At 46.2% G+C, this 16,019-nt stretch overlaps 1 protein-coding gene and 1 long non-coding RNA gene across 5 annotated transcripts in view; both read right to left on the bottom strand.

The window, feature by feature from the left end:
• The window catches only part of ASIC2 (acid sensing ion channel subunit 2), a 514,654-nt gene that overhangs the window by 257,381 nt on the left and 241,254 nt on the right, over positions 1-16,019 (bottom strand). The window lies entirely within an intron of this gene.
• On the bottom strand, positions 10,719-15,079 carry LOC121059594. The gene is made up of 3 exons (XR_005814582.1): positions 15,016-15,079; positions 14,256-14,439; positions 10,719-12,798 (listed from the first exon to the last, which is right to left on the bottom strand). It is a non-coding gene; the product is annotated as an uncharacterized LOC121059594 (long non-coding RNA).

Raw genomic sequence — 16,019 nt, forward strand, 5'->3', positions numbered from 1 at the left:
AAGGTTAAAAGCATGGAGTTTATTCTTCCTTTGTTGTTCCTGCTTCTGAAGGAGCAGAGCTGAAGCCAGCTCCCTGGCTCCCTCTCACAAGCCTTGTGTCACAGGCGCCCCTTTGCTCTCGTGTGCTTCTGCTATCACATGGTCAGTTCACTAAACCTAGGTTTCCAGCTGGTAGAAAAATTTACACTTTTTGTCTGATGGCTGAGCTTCTCCTTTTGTTGTATATGGTTAATATTGCAAAGCAAAGCACAGCAGCACGAGGCCCTGACTTCTTGGTGGAGTGCTGGGCTCACCAGGATCATGTGGCACTTTGCAGCACTGAGTCTGACAGACAATTTATTTTGTGTTAGCCAGTGTAAGGCCACACCATACAGTAAAGGCTTTTTTTTTTTTTTTCTGCTTGATCTTTTTCTAACCTGCCATTAATTAATTGCCAATTAACTTGCAAACCTGGTCACTCCCCGTCGTACATTAATAGCAGAATATAAATGCACACACTTTGCCCTACACTGAGACACAAATTTTCCCTGCCTGGAATAAAAGTTAGAGGGAGGGCTGTGCCCAAACTAACCTCTACAAATCTGTTATTAACCATCTCCAGTTAATTGGTTACAAATTAACTCAAGGCCAAAACCCTGCACCTGAAGGGCTTAAGACAATGTTTTTGAACATTATTCTCAATGGCCTGGGGGTGAAGAAAGATAAAAAGCAATGCTTACTCCCTTCTGTTCTGCAGTGTGGCTGGTTGGTACTGGGACAAGCCAATGCTCCGTCTATCCAGGCAGCCTCGGGATCCTGCTCCTGCACCTTCTCTGCAGGACATAACCAAATGCCTGTGCCCTCTTTTGCCACGTCCCTCATCCACACGCATGGTTTACATGGGCAGCATGCAGCTGCACCCCCAGGGCACTGGGCAGACATGAAGGAAGCAAAGAATCAGTGGGTTTCAGAAATATCAAACAGGAAGATCAGCTTTCTGAGTTGGGAGCATGGGTGTGCTGTGAGTTTTTGCTTTCTCACAATGGAAACGGTGTGAAGAAATTACGTGGGCAAAGGTGGGATGGCAGTAATAAATAGCACTACTATGCCTGCAGGGCCTGCCCAGCTTCATACACACATACATGTGCACAGGTTGCCTTTTTGGGCTACTTTTGTATTTACACACACTCACTTTGCTTCTGAATCCTGTAGTGCCATAAGCACCACTGGAAAGCTCGTTAACTTTTTAAGAAACCATGTATCAGTAAACATGCAATTAATGTATTTCCATACACAACCAAAGCAAGTAAGAGGGAGGCCTCTTCATGATGTCTCCAGGAGAGTGCCTTGTACTATTTTCCTGACTGCTGGCCAGACCCTTCAGCACAGTGCCTTCAGGAACATCCAGCTACTGACAGCAACTTCTCCAGATACTCAGTGGACAGCTCTGGCCTAAGAACCATTGCTCTGGAGGCATCTTCAGCCTCCCCTAACCCAGGGTCACGGCACAACTGAGCAGCACATGTGGCTTGGAGGGAGCAGAAGAGAAGGATCAATGTCATGCTATAGTCCCCACAGAGCCTGAGAGCTGTCCAGAACTCCTCCTTGTGCCTTCTGTAAAATTATGGCTGTTCTGAGGAAGATAAATAGAATACAAAAGTGAACTCTCAGAGGTTTTTGGACAAAACTTACTTCAGACCTTTTCTTGTGTAGGACTGCATGGCCAAAAAGACCATGTTCCCAAGCATGTGGCAGCCTGGCTTCGGCAGGACCTGGTTTTCTGAGGTCGCTCCAGTCCTTGAGGTCCTTAGGGAGGAGAACCAGCAGCACTTTAGAAGCCAGTAGATTGGACCGCTTGTACTTCATGTGCTGGGGTACTATTTATCCACTCCTGAGATCAACTTGTCTGCCTTGCCAAGCTGATAATAACCAGCGTGACACAAGAGTTAATAAAGTTTCCTTCCATCACCAGCAACATCACAGGTGGAGGAGCAAGAAAAGAACAGATCTGTGTGTAACAAATTTGGCAAGCAAAAGATACATGCCTTGGCTAAGTTAAACACTGGCTGTTATTTGACCGCCACTAGGACTAAAAACAACTTTAATGTTACTGTCTTTGCACAAAAATGTCTAAATGGTTCCAATAATTCATCTAAGAGATAACAGAAAGGGGGCCAAGTCTTCTCAGGAGAGACAGCAGTGCTCTGCAGAAAACTAAATCAGACAAAATGAACTGCTAGCATAACGGGAAACAAACTGCCGTCCAGCCTTTCTATTGCTTACCACTGTTGTAAGCCACGGCTAGGAGCACCACAGCTGGACCAGAACCCCCTGTACTAGATGAAGGGAAGGAACTGCTGCCCTCCCTTGCTACCGGTTTCTGAACATGAGACAGGCGACCCCAAATAGGCGGCGGCAGCAGTCAGCAAGGGGTTACCACCGCACATCTTCCTACTCTGCACCACCACACCGACCCAGGTAGAAGAAGCAGGGGTTCTCTGGGATAATCACTTCCCTGCCAGTGAGCAGGTGCCCTCCACATTACAACTGGTGGCCCCTCAGGGCTGCCTTTTGCCTGCTGCTCCCCCGGGTTGTGCCCTCCCCCTGTTTTCATAAGATCTCCAGAGGAACAGAGGCATCTTGATGTAACATGCTGCTCCATCACGGTGGCTCCTATTTTCTGCCAGCCTGCAGGAGATACAAGGCTACCAGGGACAATGAGGAGAGCAGGGAAGAAAGGAGGCTCAACTAAAGGGATGCGTACCTGCACGATCCCTGACTGTTTTGTTGATAACTTCTTCCACGAGAAGAGCTATTCCTGTAAAGAGATTGTTGAATTTGCAGATGCAACCTATTGGGTCAAGATTTTTAAGCAAACAAAGCCAGATTAACACCTGTTTTGTTTTGGGTTGTTTTTTTCCCACAAGGAAAGCAGACATAAAATTGTTGGTCGTGGGTGGGGGACACAACTTACAATTGGAACTATTTTCACCAGTTCCTGAGAAATCCAGTATAGAAAAGAAAAAAAACAACAGCAAGAAAAACAAACAAACAAACAAAAAAAGAAGCATTCAATTTCACATAGTCCAAAACAAAATGTTTCATTTGGAGTTTCGGCTTTTCATTTTTTTTTTCTTTTCTCCTGCAAATTCAGAGTCTAGTTTGAATAGAAATGGAAAAACTGAATCTTCTTGTTTTGCAAATGTCAACAGAAAATACTGTGACTTTTTTAATCTTTTGTATTTCATTGTTGGGGATTTTTTAACCAGATGATTCATTACTGACTTTTTTGTTGACAGTATTTCTTATAATGCTTTGCTTAACCTAAATATGAGCCTCACAGTGGAAAAAGAAATCTAAAAATACCACTGGTCTAAAAATAAAGCTAGGTCTCATTCTTCCCTCTGCAAAATGTGCTTCAGTCTCCCACCACCATGTGCAGTCACACTCCAGGCCCACCCAGCCAGAACCCAAACACCCCTGCCTTGCTGGGGCACCAAAACCCAAGGTCCCCAGCCCTGCACGAGGAGCAGGAGAGTGCTGTTGCTCAGGTCACTTCACATGAGGCACTCACAGAGCAGATGTCACTCCCAACTCTTTTCGTGCCCAGGAGAAACAGGCAGAATTCAGCTGAGGGCTACCTGAGGATGAAGTGCCTGTATCCAAATGTCTGTGTGGACTCTACTGTGCCAACCACGCTACATCAGCCAGGTCCCCTTTGCTCGCTCATTGAGCTGGCTTGTCTTTGAGGCCAGCTTCCATAGAGAAGCCCTATATATGTGTAATTGCAGCAAGCTGGTAACTCCTGGTGCAGTGCAGACCTGATACTCTGAGCACTGACAGCCACTCAGCTTTCACATCACAGCATCCACACATCACAAGCTTGTCCCCGCCTGACCACACTGATGTGGCACAGATCCACCTGAAAACCTTGCGGTACTATGTGCTACATGGTGAAAAAGCTCCATTTCCCTTAAATAAATTAAACAAAAAATTAAAAAAATCTTTAAAACTCCAGCTCCCACCTCTTTCTCCTTCTCCTTCACATACATGACATAATAAATTGCCATCTCCAGAGGATGTAGAGCTAAAGATCTCAGAAAACAGTGATTTTGGCATACAGTGAATGTTAATCTATTCCTTTCCTAACACACCAGTGTCTGTGAATTTAAAATGAACTATATTAAATATTGGTTTCCTATAGCTCTAATTGTGCCTGAAGGTGGATATGTCCCAAGGTGATTCACGAGTATGACAGCATGTTTCTCAGATGCCCCTTCCCCACACTCGTGATGCCTTCTCTCTACCAGGTGTAGGGGGGAAGAGCATGGTGCAACAACCAGAGGGTCCCCTATGGAAGTCAAAGTGCCCTGGATTCTTAACAGTAATTGCCACCACCTTCAGCAGTTCAACTCACTTATCTGTTCCACAAACTATTTCCATCCATACAATGGAAATAGAAATAATCAATTAGACAGAGCTTCAGTTTGCAGAGCTGCTAGCCTCAACAGCAAAGGCTACTTAACATTATTCCATTATATTCCACATTGTGAGCAGAATAGTTTGTCTAGAATAAAGTCCCAAACAGTCTATCTGTAGGCAGAGCATCTATTGCAGGCCATCCTCTGTCAGACCCACGCTACTCAAATGCTCCATACAGACCATAAGGATGCAGTACCCCAGGTTGTCTGTACACAGGCAGTGTACATGTTATGTCCTGAGAAGTTAGTCTTAAAGTGTATCAAATCTAATGAAACTGGAGGCAGAATGGGACCTTTATTTATTGAATAATTTCAGCCTCTTTCTGAAATCATTACCTGAACGGTTCCTTCCTTTAAATCGATTGAAGGAGCTCTCTCATTGTGAACTGGAACTGATGTAATTCACTTTTCCTACTCATCTAGTTTTCCAGCCGCCCCGCGCCCCCCCTCACAAAAAAAAAAAAAAAAAAAAAAAAAAAAAACAGATATTGGTAAATACAAAAAGAGCAAAGCAAAAAAAAAAAAAAAAAAAAGAAAATCTGTGAAAAAGGGAAAAAGTGGTAAGGGATTTATCTGTGGAAATAATCTACATTTGGTTTAACCCTTGAAAGGCACCCTGCTGTGTGCAGAGATGGCAGTCATCACTAGCTCATGCAACAGCTCCTGCAAGCAGGCGACGTGCAAGCAGTGCACTTCCAAGAGCAGGGACTTGCAGCTCGCCTGTGTACAAAGGGCCAGGAGAGCTGCTCTAGCTGGAAAGCCACTTCCGCCTTGTTCTTCCCTGCATGAAAGGTACGTTGAAAATGATGTCTTAAGAAGAAGTTCTGCTGCTGAAAGGTTATTGTCACCTTCAGAGGGAGAAGGGAGGAACTGAAGAGTGTGACACTTCTCTGGCTCAGGGTATGAGTTTTCCTATTACGAAATACAGCCCAAGTTTTGTGAGTCTCACATTATCAGTGAAAGCTGAAATGGCATTTGTTGAGTGGGAATGAAAGCAGGATTATTTCTTAAGGAGCTTTATACAGTTCTGCTTAATGCAATGTGAGCAACAGGGCTTCCTTACCCACAGTCCATGTACTGAATTCACCTGGATCTGTGGTCACCACAGAAGGTTACTGTCACTAGAAGCAGGACTGAGAAAATACGTTTTTCATTGTCTTTCCTTCAGCAACGTGCTGGGCCCATCCTGCTTATTTCCCACTGTGGGCATCCACTAGGATTTTAGGATGAATGGGAGCCTCTGGTGAAACACCTAACTTTCTCACTCACCATCACTTTGCATCCCCTTGAAGCTACATCTAGAAATTTTCAGATCTGTCCAGCAGCTTCATGCTGCTCTCCATTTTCTCCTTTCAACAGGATTTTAAGTCCTGCTAAATTGCGCAGCCAGCTCCTAGGACAAAGACTGAGATCACTGACTTACGTAAATACTGGTGTCTGATCCTCATGACAGAGAAAGGAGCTGCCGTGCAGCATACGTACAGCTTTGTCAGGTAGCTTTTGCCAGATTTATGGCAGTGTATGCTGTGCTTTCCTTGGGCGTGCGGGGCGGAGTGCCTCCCTTCAGAGAGCTTGTCACAGACCAGTGCAGAAAACACCTTTGTTGTAAAAGCAAGGGGAAAACATGTAAGCCCATGGACATAGTGAAATACAGCACAATTTCCCACATCTTCTTCCAGGCATCAACACGGGGCATGACGTAGCTCCCCAGAAATTTCATTCAGAATATTCTGAAGAATGCTGACAGGTAAGCTGACAGATAAGCTTATCAGGCTCCATGCAAGATGAGATACTGTCCTCCCTGCTGCAATCAGCACATAAAAACCCAACAAGGCACAAGCAGAGCTGAGCTCCTCTGTACCTCAGCACACCCAGGCTGGAGCCGCAGGCAGAACTTGTGCTCCATGGAGCACCTGGGCACCAGGGAAGCTGCTCACTTTAGTCCAGACCATGATGCTGGTTTTTGAACAAATACAGCTCTGAAAAACACTTTTCCATCTCTCTCTTTCTAGTGTACCTGTCAATTAGCTCAAATTTCCATACAAACTTGAGACAAACCTCTTCATACGTTATCTTCTCCCTGTCAGAACTGGAGAGGCAGAGTTGGAATTGAAGCATCAAAGATGGTGTTTGCTTCCCATTCATTCAGTATGATATAAACTAAAAACAATGAAATTCTTCAATTTTCTTTAAAAAAAAACCAAACAACAACAACAAAAAAAACACACACAAAGTGAATTATTCTGACTTTTTATTTAAAACCAATTTTCAGGTTGTCTCTAAAGCAAACCACGTGCTTGTTCCTGGCAGAATGCCAGGGCTAAATTAGCTTGATACATTTAGTGCAATTGCAAGCTAATAGGCAGTGTGGTCTTCTGTCGAACCTATACAATCTTTTAAATGTTTAATTAAGAAGCAAAATCAAGACTTAAAAATCCATCGCTTCCAGCATTGTTATTCTTTTAAGTCAGCAAGCAAAATCTTACACCCCCCCCCCCCCCAAAAGGATCTGGGAGAAGATGGCGGCGAAGAACCCGCTGGATATCTGTGCACACACAAAAACACACACATGTGCAGCTCAGTACGCCCTGCTGATCACAGCCCCTTCAGTTCACAGCCCAACCCTGCCCAAAGGCGCTTCATGCCTTGGGATCTGAGCCCTGGCATCCCTGCATCCTGCCCTGCAGAGGTGCTGGACTCACCCCACCTGCTGCAGCATTCATATAGCTCCAGCATGAGGCTGGGTTAAAACAACGGAGATCTCAGAGCCTACGCACACTGCCACACCTTTCCGCTCTGGCCCCAGGTCCCTCTATGGCACGGCCAGGGCAGGGATTTTTCCGTCTTGTTTAAGAGGCTGGTTACATTCCAGTATTTTCTTTTCTTTTCCCTCTCACACATCACAACAAGAGCCATGCCTCCTCCAGCAGCAGTTTAACAAAGCAGTAACATAGCTAATATTACACTCCCAATCCTCCTCCACCTCACTTCAAATGTTTGCTGAAGCTCAAGGGAAGCTTTCTCTGTTCACATATTAACTACATGGGAACCTGGGCACGTCCCACCTGGAGCCCCAAAAGAGGAGCATAAACACCTCTCAGACATCTTTCAAAGAGAAAACACGGCAGTATCTCCTAGTAAGACCAGAAGGGCAGTAACAACATATATCCAGTAAACTGTATTTGGACTACTGTGGCTAATGTTTGAGCTGGAGTCAGCAGGCAAGAAGCCTGCAGGGGCTCAGGCTACCTTTCCTGCTTTGTTGTTACACTAACAGTGTGACAGCCTCCCCACCAGGCTCCCCACACACCCGTGAACCAATTCCTTTCTGCTTTTGTTCAGGGACAGGGATGTGCATATTTACACCATGCTGTGCAGTCTCTGTCACCTGAAGCTCTCAGACCACTAAAGTCAAAGCAGCATCTCCACCCTTCACAGTGCTTCAGTAACCTGCCAGCGAAAAGTTTGGGCTTGCACTGCAAGCAGCCTGGAGGTTAAGACCTGGTGAGTGCTTGGTGCAGCTCACAAAGTACACTTAGTTTGGAGCCAGAGTTTTCAAGTTTACAGCTGGCAAACACAACACAGAAGACACCCCTGCACCAAGCAGCAGGGTGGTTTTTGCAGTGCTGGCACCCCACCTCTCTGTCATCGCTCCCTGGCTGCAGAGCTGCTGTGTAGCTCTTTCCCCTTCAAGCTGCAACCCACACACAAGAGCGTATGGCGGGGAGGGATTCACTAAAGCTGTGCTGTGAGAAAGTCCTGGGAGGCCCCGACACAGAAGGGGGCTATCTCCTGAGATCTGCTACAAGCAGGATGCTGGGCAGCCTGCAGGAAGTAGATGATCTCTTCCTTTTTCACAATGTGTAAAAAAGCCTCAAATCCTGCCTTGTCTCTTCTAGACTTTCCTCTGGCATGCTGCTAAATTAAAATGACATTGCTTTTATGGGAAGGTGCTGGAGATGGATTATTCATGGTGCAGATTTGGATTTGAGCATATGGGCTGGGCACAGAGTTCTCCCTTGGGTTGGCATGGGGAAGATGCATGGAGCTTCCCTCTGTAACAGCAGAGCACAGGCCCTTCCATTTGGGAAGTAGCAGGAGCCCTCACTTGTAAAAAATTAATTCTAAACAAGCAGTGGATAGTAAACTCTGACAACTACCTGAATTTCCTGTGATGTCTTAGTTCAAAACAGGACTGAATTCAAACCAAGGAAGTAAAGAAAGCTATTCCTTAAAAGAAAAAAAAAAATATACATATATATATATATGGATCCTTTTACCCTTCCTTTCAACTCTGCATGAATATATATATATATATATATATGGTATCCAAAGCTCATTTGATAGGACCATCTAATATGACTAATATGACACTGGCAAAGGCAGATTCCCTATTGTTATTTATTTTTATCATAACAACTGAAAATAAAGGTGTCAGTACAAACCTGCTATGATTAGCTGTAATAATGTGATAGAGACCAGAAACTCTGACAATCTAGGAAAATCCCTTCTACCAGAGCAGACTTGATTATTATGTATTTTCCCAACAGCAACTGCAAAAGTTGTATTATGGCTAAATTTCTAGGGAAAATACAGCTACCAGTCAAAGGCATTGTTTCATGCCAGAAGGCAAATAGATTTGCAAAGTCTTCCAGCAATTCCCCATGGTTCAGAGCAGCTTGTGTTAGAAAGCAATCCTATTTGAAGAGTAAGTCAAAAAGGCCCTGAACGTCTTCGCTTTATTCAGGTTTTCTGTGATTTCACTTAGGCACTGGATGTTTCAAGAGCTTTCTGAGCTAAGTGCAGTTCCTGCCTCACCACTTACAGTTCCCACTGACTGCAGTGAAATTTCTCCTCCTCCAGGAAGCAGAAGAGCTGGTTCACAGGGTCGCGAGATGCTGTGTTTGACACTGGGGCAGGTGGAGGATAGTGCAGAAACAGGTCATGCAGAGACATTGCGGGGATTTGTTCCAGAACCTTGAAGCCTGAAAGTTCCACCTTCAACTAAAATGTTCACCTGAAAGCCATGGCTCAGTCCCTGCTTCCAAACAAGCACCATACAGGACATGCCAGTTTTAAAGAATATTCATAATAAATTGAGAGAGGAGGGTTTATTCCTGCCTCTTTTGGAGCTGACATGCAGAGACCCAAAGGGTGGGATTCACCTCCCTTAGCTTCACATATCTAATTGTTAAATGCCTGCATCGATGCAAACCAGCCCCCCTCCACCACACATGCAGACACAAACCTCTAAGTCTGTACGGAGATGGAGAGCACCAGATGGCAATATGGGGAGCATCAGATGGCAATTCATCTCCAGGCATCTCAAATGTCTGTCTTGCGATGGGCAGTGCCACCCCTTGAACATGCTTGTCTCTCTTGACGAGAAAGGAGCTGAAATTAATGCCTTAGACATCCTCCCAGCACCTAGATCTAAGGCGACTCCGGCCTGGAGCAACTTGCTCCTGGGCCTTTTGGAGGCCAACACAGGAGCCAACGCTTGAAGTGTCCCTGCAGCACACTGTGCCTTCAACGCAAGAGCATCCGTCCGCAGGTTGGGAGATCAACCCGTTCGCTGCTGGGTCTCTGTGACTCGGCGGTGGGGAAGTGCCAAACCATCGTTAAAGGTCAGTAAGTTCCTCTGCCAAGGCTGAAAACAGCGGCTTGGCCCTTTCGTCTGTCAGGTCAGTTTTATATCAGCTGTCAGTTGCTGGCATCCCATCCCAAAATAACTCACTTCACCTCTGTTTCCAGCCTCGCAGCCCATCAGGCTGTTCCTGCCCTGTCACCTCCTATTCCCCCATGTCACATCATGGGCTTGGTATGACATGACAGGCTGAGATGCATTGAGCCAGGGAAGCTGTAATCATGGTTGAACAGAGAGAAAGAGAGAGGACAGGATGGGTCAGAAGTGCAATTAAACAGACTGCATTTGATCAGTACTCTATACCCACAATAAATGTGCTTCCTTCCAGCCCTGGGCAAAGTATTTTACAATATTTTATCTCTGAACCACGCTGGTTTCTTACAACTCCCAAAGGCACCTTGTTCTACTCTTGCATTCGCCTTAAAAAATCAGAGAGAACAGATTCCCTCGGCTAGTCCATGTGGACAGAGCTGCAAGGAACAGAATCCCTCTCGGCCCTCCAGTATGTTTGCATCACCACGGGGACTTCAAGAATGAACAGACTTTATTCTGTTCTGTAACATCTTTATTCTGTAATGACTTTTTTTTTTTTTTTTGTGTGTGCGTGTTCGTAATAGTGGAGCTGCCTGAATGGCCACCTCAGCATCACAAGAAAAGACAGGGAACAGTGGAGGCATATTAATGCTTAACCCCTTCCATAAGGAGAGAAAGCCAATGGGGTAGGGGTGCAAAGAGGTGGTGAACTCCCGTACAGATATGCCCTGCTTCATTGCAGGCTGAAAGGGGCAGTTTCCATGTCTTGGGCCGATCAGGAGACTTCAGGTTTGATGCTGAATAACGCTGTGGCCAGAGCCAAAAGCTACAGAACTTCCCCTCCCTCCAGAGGCACGCTGTTAGCCTTCGTTGCAGGGTGTTATTAATAATTAGTAGCTATGGCAATACGAAATGTGTGTAGAAGTCCAACAGCTCATAAATCTTGTGAAGAGCTCTAAAATGGTAGGTGAAGGTATTGGATGCATTTGTGCAGTACCATTTTTACACTGACGCAGATAGCCCGAAAGAGAAGTGTCTGTTACTTGCTTTGCAGACATGTTACACAGGGGTGTATGCACACAAGGTCCATGCTCAGTACATGTCAGGAGGCAGCTGCCTGAAAGGCATGTGATTATCTGCCCTTCAGGGTCCAGAGGAAGAATATATCCTGGCCTTTGTTTGGAAATGCTGGGCATAGAGGGGAAAGAACAAAAAGGTGTGCACCTACAGTTTCTGTGAGAGCAGACGGCTTTGTGTTGCTAAAAGACTGGTCCTCTTTTTTATCTTCCCAGTCTTACTTTTTAAAATACCTCACCTTTGGCCACAGGTGAGACTCACTGGACTACCAGAGGAAGCAGTGGTGCCACCAGCACAGTGCTTGCTTCACAGGACGAAAAGGGAACATAAGGGAGTGCTGCCCCCCGCATGGTACACGGTGTCCCCCTGCAGAGTGCAGCCTTCTTTGGGCGGGCGGTACCCAGGTACCCATGTCCACAAGCGCCAGAGCTGACCCTCATTTATGGATGTGACCTCGGCCTTCAGCCTCAGCCCAGCAATCAGTCTCTCTCAGGGTGGAGGTCCCATCACAATGTGGCACACAAAGGGCTTTCCCACCACTCCCACTTCAGCTCCAGGCTCCCCACCGTGGTGTACCTCTCCTTCTGTATTGTACATTCAGCCACAGCAGGGAGAAAAGGTGTCTGAAGGTATGCAGGCACTTTGTTTGCCTGCTGTGATGGGGGACTGACAGCACCGCTCAGCTTCACAGAGCTGTTGCAAGTTCAGCATGAAAGAGACGAAAGTGATGGAGGCCTTACACGCATCACAGGTAGGCAGAGATGCTCTCTTTCAAGCCTGCTGCTACTGAAGTAACCGGTTTAGTGCTGTGCAGCATTGCTTCCCCTTCTGCATGATTAGAGACTGCACCCAGGACATGTCTGTGTCTCTTGTCATCTGTTGTGATAGGCTTCAGCAGGAAGAAAACATCAGTCTGTTTCTTCAGGTTAATGGCTCTGCCTTCTCTACCTTATCAGGTGTCTTCTATCTACCTTGAATGGGTGATGGATTTCTGGCCAGTCTTCACATGCTAATGAGAACAAAGACTGAATGAAAGCGTGCACATCACTGCGTGCAGCCTCCTGCCCCTGCAGGCACTGTGCCGTATCAGCCCATTTATCAAACCCAAGCTTAAATGTTTGGCTTCCAGACTTGCTCCCGCTGGGCCAAGAACCACACTCTGCTGTCCATCAGGGGATGCTCTGAGTCATTTTTGAAAGGACACAAATTTCACAGCTGTGGCTGCCTGTGAGCCACAACAGTCCTGTGCCAAGCCTTGCTGGTTCATGTTCAACTTGTGGTCTGCTGGATCTGCAGAAGCCTCCCCACCGAGCTCTTGGGCAAATGCCCCATACTGTTGGCTCAGAAATACACCTTCGATGTCACTTCCACGTTTACACTTCAAAAAATACAAGCTCAGCACAGTACAAAAGGGTATAATTACCATTTCAGAAAACACAAATGTTAATTTGATGTTGCACGTTATGGCTCTGACAGCTCCCAGGCTCTTGTGATACGGTGTCAAAGAGGCATTACAAGCAAATGCAAAGTGTTCGAAGTGTTTTTCCTCTTCTTATACTGAATAGAAGGATAGGGACCAAGCTGAAGCAATGAGCAGAAAAATCATCTGTTAAAGGAGGAGGCAATGCCATTACAATGCAGTTTGTGATTTTCAGGGCAGGGAGGTGTGGGAACAGCTCTTGTTTTGCAGGCAAAATGGGAGCTAAAGCCCTCGCAGAACTGAAGTGATCACACCTGCACAGAGATGATGCTCACGGGCAGCAGCTGGGTTCCTCTCTTGCTCCTTAAAACCTTCTCATATGAACAAGCCAAGGCTGCTCTCAGAAATAACTGAAATAACTCTCTGCTTTGTCTCCCAGTGTTTTGATGGGAGTGACATGCTTGGTATCTCTGAACAGCACTGGGATAAAAATGTATGAGTGTTTCCTGGGGTATCCTGTCCTGTTCAAAGGGCATCCTTTGTGTCTGTTTACAAGAGAAAACTTCAAATTCTTTTTAGAAAAATCTAAGGATTTCTACCCCCCCCCCCCCCCCCGAACTGTGCGCTTTCCATGGACGCACAAAGAGTACCATTACCATCACTGGAGGGTTTGTGGAAGCTAGACTAGCAACATCAGGAGTGACACTGGTGGGGTTCTTTCTTGTCAAGAGACAAACCCAGGCCTAAAGCCTGGGAGGTTTGTTTATTCATTTCTTGCACAAAAACTCCTTGAATTTCTTTTTCACTTTAATCCATCTAGTCCTCCCACCCATCTATCTACCCCCAAAAATAAGGTTAGGAATCCACAGTAAAATGATAAAAAAAATGCCCATAAATCCTTAGGTTTTCTCAATCAGATCTTCCTAGGGAACTAAGTACATGGTATACAAAACAAGCACGTTTGCTTTGCTGCTGACAGCACACTGAATTGTGCCTAAACATTTCAGACGGAATCAGTTCCAACGGGTCCAGTACTATACAGGATGGAAAATGAGCCTTGCAACACAGAGTAAGCAGAAGTAGTCAATAAATATTTCAGTTCTGCATTTGGAAAGAATTTGGATGATGTATTCATATCCTACAAGGATAATGAAATACTTCACTTTCCAATGGCCCTAAGCAATGTTTGATTGCACAGAAAGAATTCAATATAATTAAAGAGAATGTTAAACAACAGCTATTCAAGTCAAACATTTAAAAACCTGCAGCTCCAGATCATTTACATACAGGACTATTAAGAGCAGCATTTCAGGAACATTCCAGAACTTGTTACAATTTTGGAGAACTCGTATATGCAAGATATCTGATTCAGGCAGAAGATGCATTTAAACCTGGATTTTAAGTCTCCTAAGGGAACGCCCTAATCAGCAGATGCTTGGCTCTCCTGGTGTGATGCTGATGCAGCCTTTCTGCCTGGCATCACTCTTTTTCTGTTTCTCCCCTCCTTTCCTCCAACACCCTAACAGATTTCTAAAGGATTTGGCTCTGTCTCAGACAGGAGAGATACCAGCTACCAAATCCTGCCCCTTTTCTTCACTGGCCATGTTCTTGCACTGACCAGGCATCCTATAGGGCAGAGCCAGGGATGCTGCGGACAGAAGCAGCACACCCACTCCAACAGCAAGGGTGGGAGAAAACCTGCACAGGCAGGACTGGGGTGAGCTGTGTCTTCCCATCTTGTACCTGGAGGAGGATGCTGGAAGGGCTGAATGCACAACACGCCCAGGCCCAGTAGCTGAACCCTGCTGAGAAAACCAACGACAGGTTATTTCGGGAGGAAGGCTTGTCCAGATGGGGGAGCATGTGAAGCACAGAGCAGCATTGCCTTTTCCCTTCCTAGCCCAGGAGAGGCAAGGTCTCTTTTTCAAGACTACGGAGACACTTGGCTCATCCAGACATTCCTCCAGATTAATGAACATCCCCTCTCTGCTCTTCTCCTGAAGTTTTGCATTTGCAGCTGACATCCATCTTGCTGGCAGAGGGCAGTGACTGGAGTATGCTGACCCAGAATACATCAGCCTCAGCATTTACACCTGAAAGCTTAGGTCTTTTGCCAAAAGCCATTAAGAACCCAAAGTGCCAGTGTGTACATGCTTTTCACTGACACCCCCACTTTTAAAACCCAAGACGAAACCAACATCTACCAGCCACGCTTCTTATCAGGCCTATTTCAACAAATATTCACAGACATTCATAAGGTTCTCACCCCTCCCTGCTTGAGGGCTAATCTCAGGAGCCGGGCTGGCATGCTGACCCCCTGTATCTGTTATCTGTAGGATAACAGGAGCTTCCCCAGACGCTCCTGCCCTGTATCTGACCTCAAGTCCCCACCATCCTGTCCCACCTCTGTGGTGTCCCCAGGCCACTTGTTAGCTGCTGCACGGACTCTTCTCGTTCTTGGATACCAGCCAGCCACTAGCATGTTTAAATGATTTCCCACCTTTGCTCAATTCAGCCCCTCAGTGAGTAATTTACTAAACAATTGAAAGAGAGTTCAGGTGACCTAGATGAACTTTATTAACATACTACAAATAATTTAAGATTTCTAACAAAAGAAATGGGCTTTGGAAAATCTCATTTTAATTCATAACCAGTTCTGGTCTATTTGCCCCATGGGGGTCCCATGATGACCTTTTTAGGAGCATTGTAGTCAGGGTTGAGATGGGCCAGATTTCTGCTGATGCTGAGGAAGGATGGATGTGGGGTCACCCCTCCGCATGGCTCGGCCCCAGCCACTGAGCAGAGGCACAGCCCGGCAGGCGAGGCTTGGTGACACGCTGTGTGTGCTCACGCCCAGCCAGTGAGCGGCTTGGACATCCCAGCAAGGGGAAAAGGCTGGCAGGAGGTTCGCTGCCTTCTCAATCCCAATATATTAACCACCAAGAGTCCCAGACCTCACAGTTGTTGGCTGCTAAAGAGGACTCTTCCCTTTAATGCCACAGGGCACAGACTGGGTGGATGCCTTGGGGGAAGGGCAGTCAAAGGACAGAGCCCAGAGAGTTTCCAAAAGCCTCCCCCCCAGCCCACCTTAGGCAAGATGCAACCAGGCGTTTGGCGTAGGCTTTTGACTCCTATGCCCACATTGAGCTCAGAGCAGGCTCTTGGGGGAATTTACTCTTGAAGTTTGATTTAAATATGCAACTGGAATAAAGCAATGCTTTACATAAAACTGGATTATCCCATTCTGCATCCACTAAATGAGCCCCGCCAGCACTAGCAATCCTACAAAGCAAGTAGCAAAATGTTGGTAATTTTGATGGAGCTGCTGCTTTACTCCTGGAGAGAAGAACCTAAGGAAGGTCATGTTGCAGAGCAGCTAGCA

The sequence above is a fragment of the Cygnus olor genome, chromosome 25 (genome assembly GCF_009769625.2).
Source record: "Cygnus olor isolate bCygOlo1 chromosome 25, bCygOlo1.pri.v2, whole genome shotgun sequence".
Lineage (NCBI taxonomy): Eukaryota > Metazoa > Chordata > Aves > Anseriformes > Anatidae > Cygnus > Cygnus olor.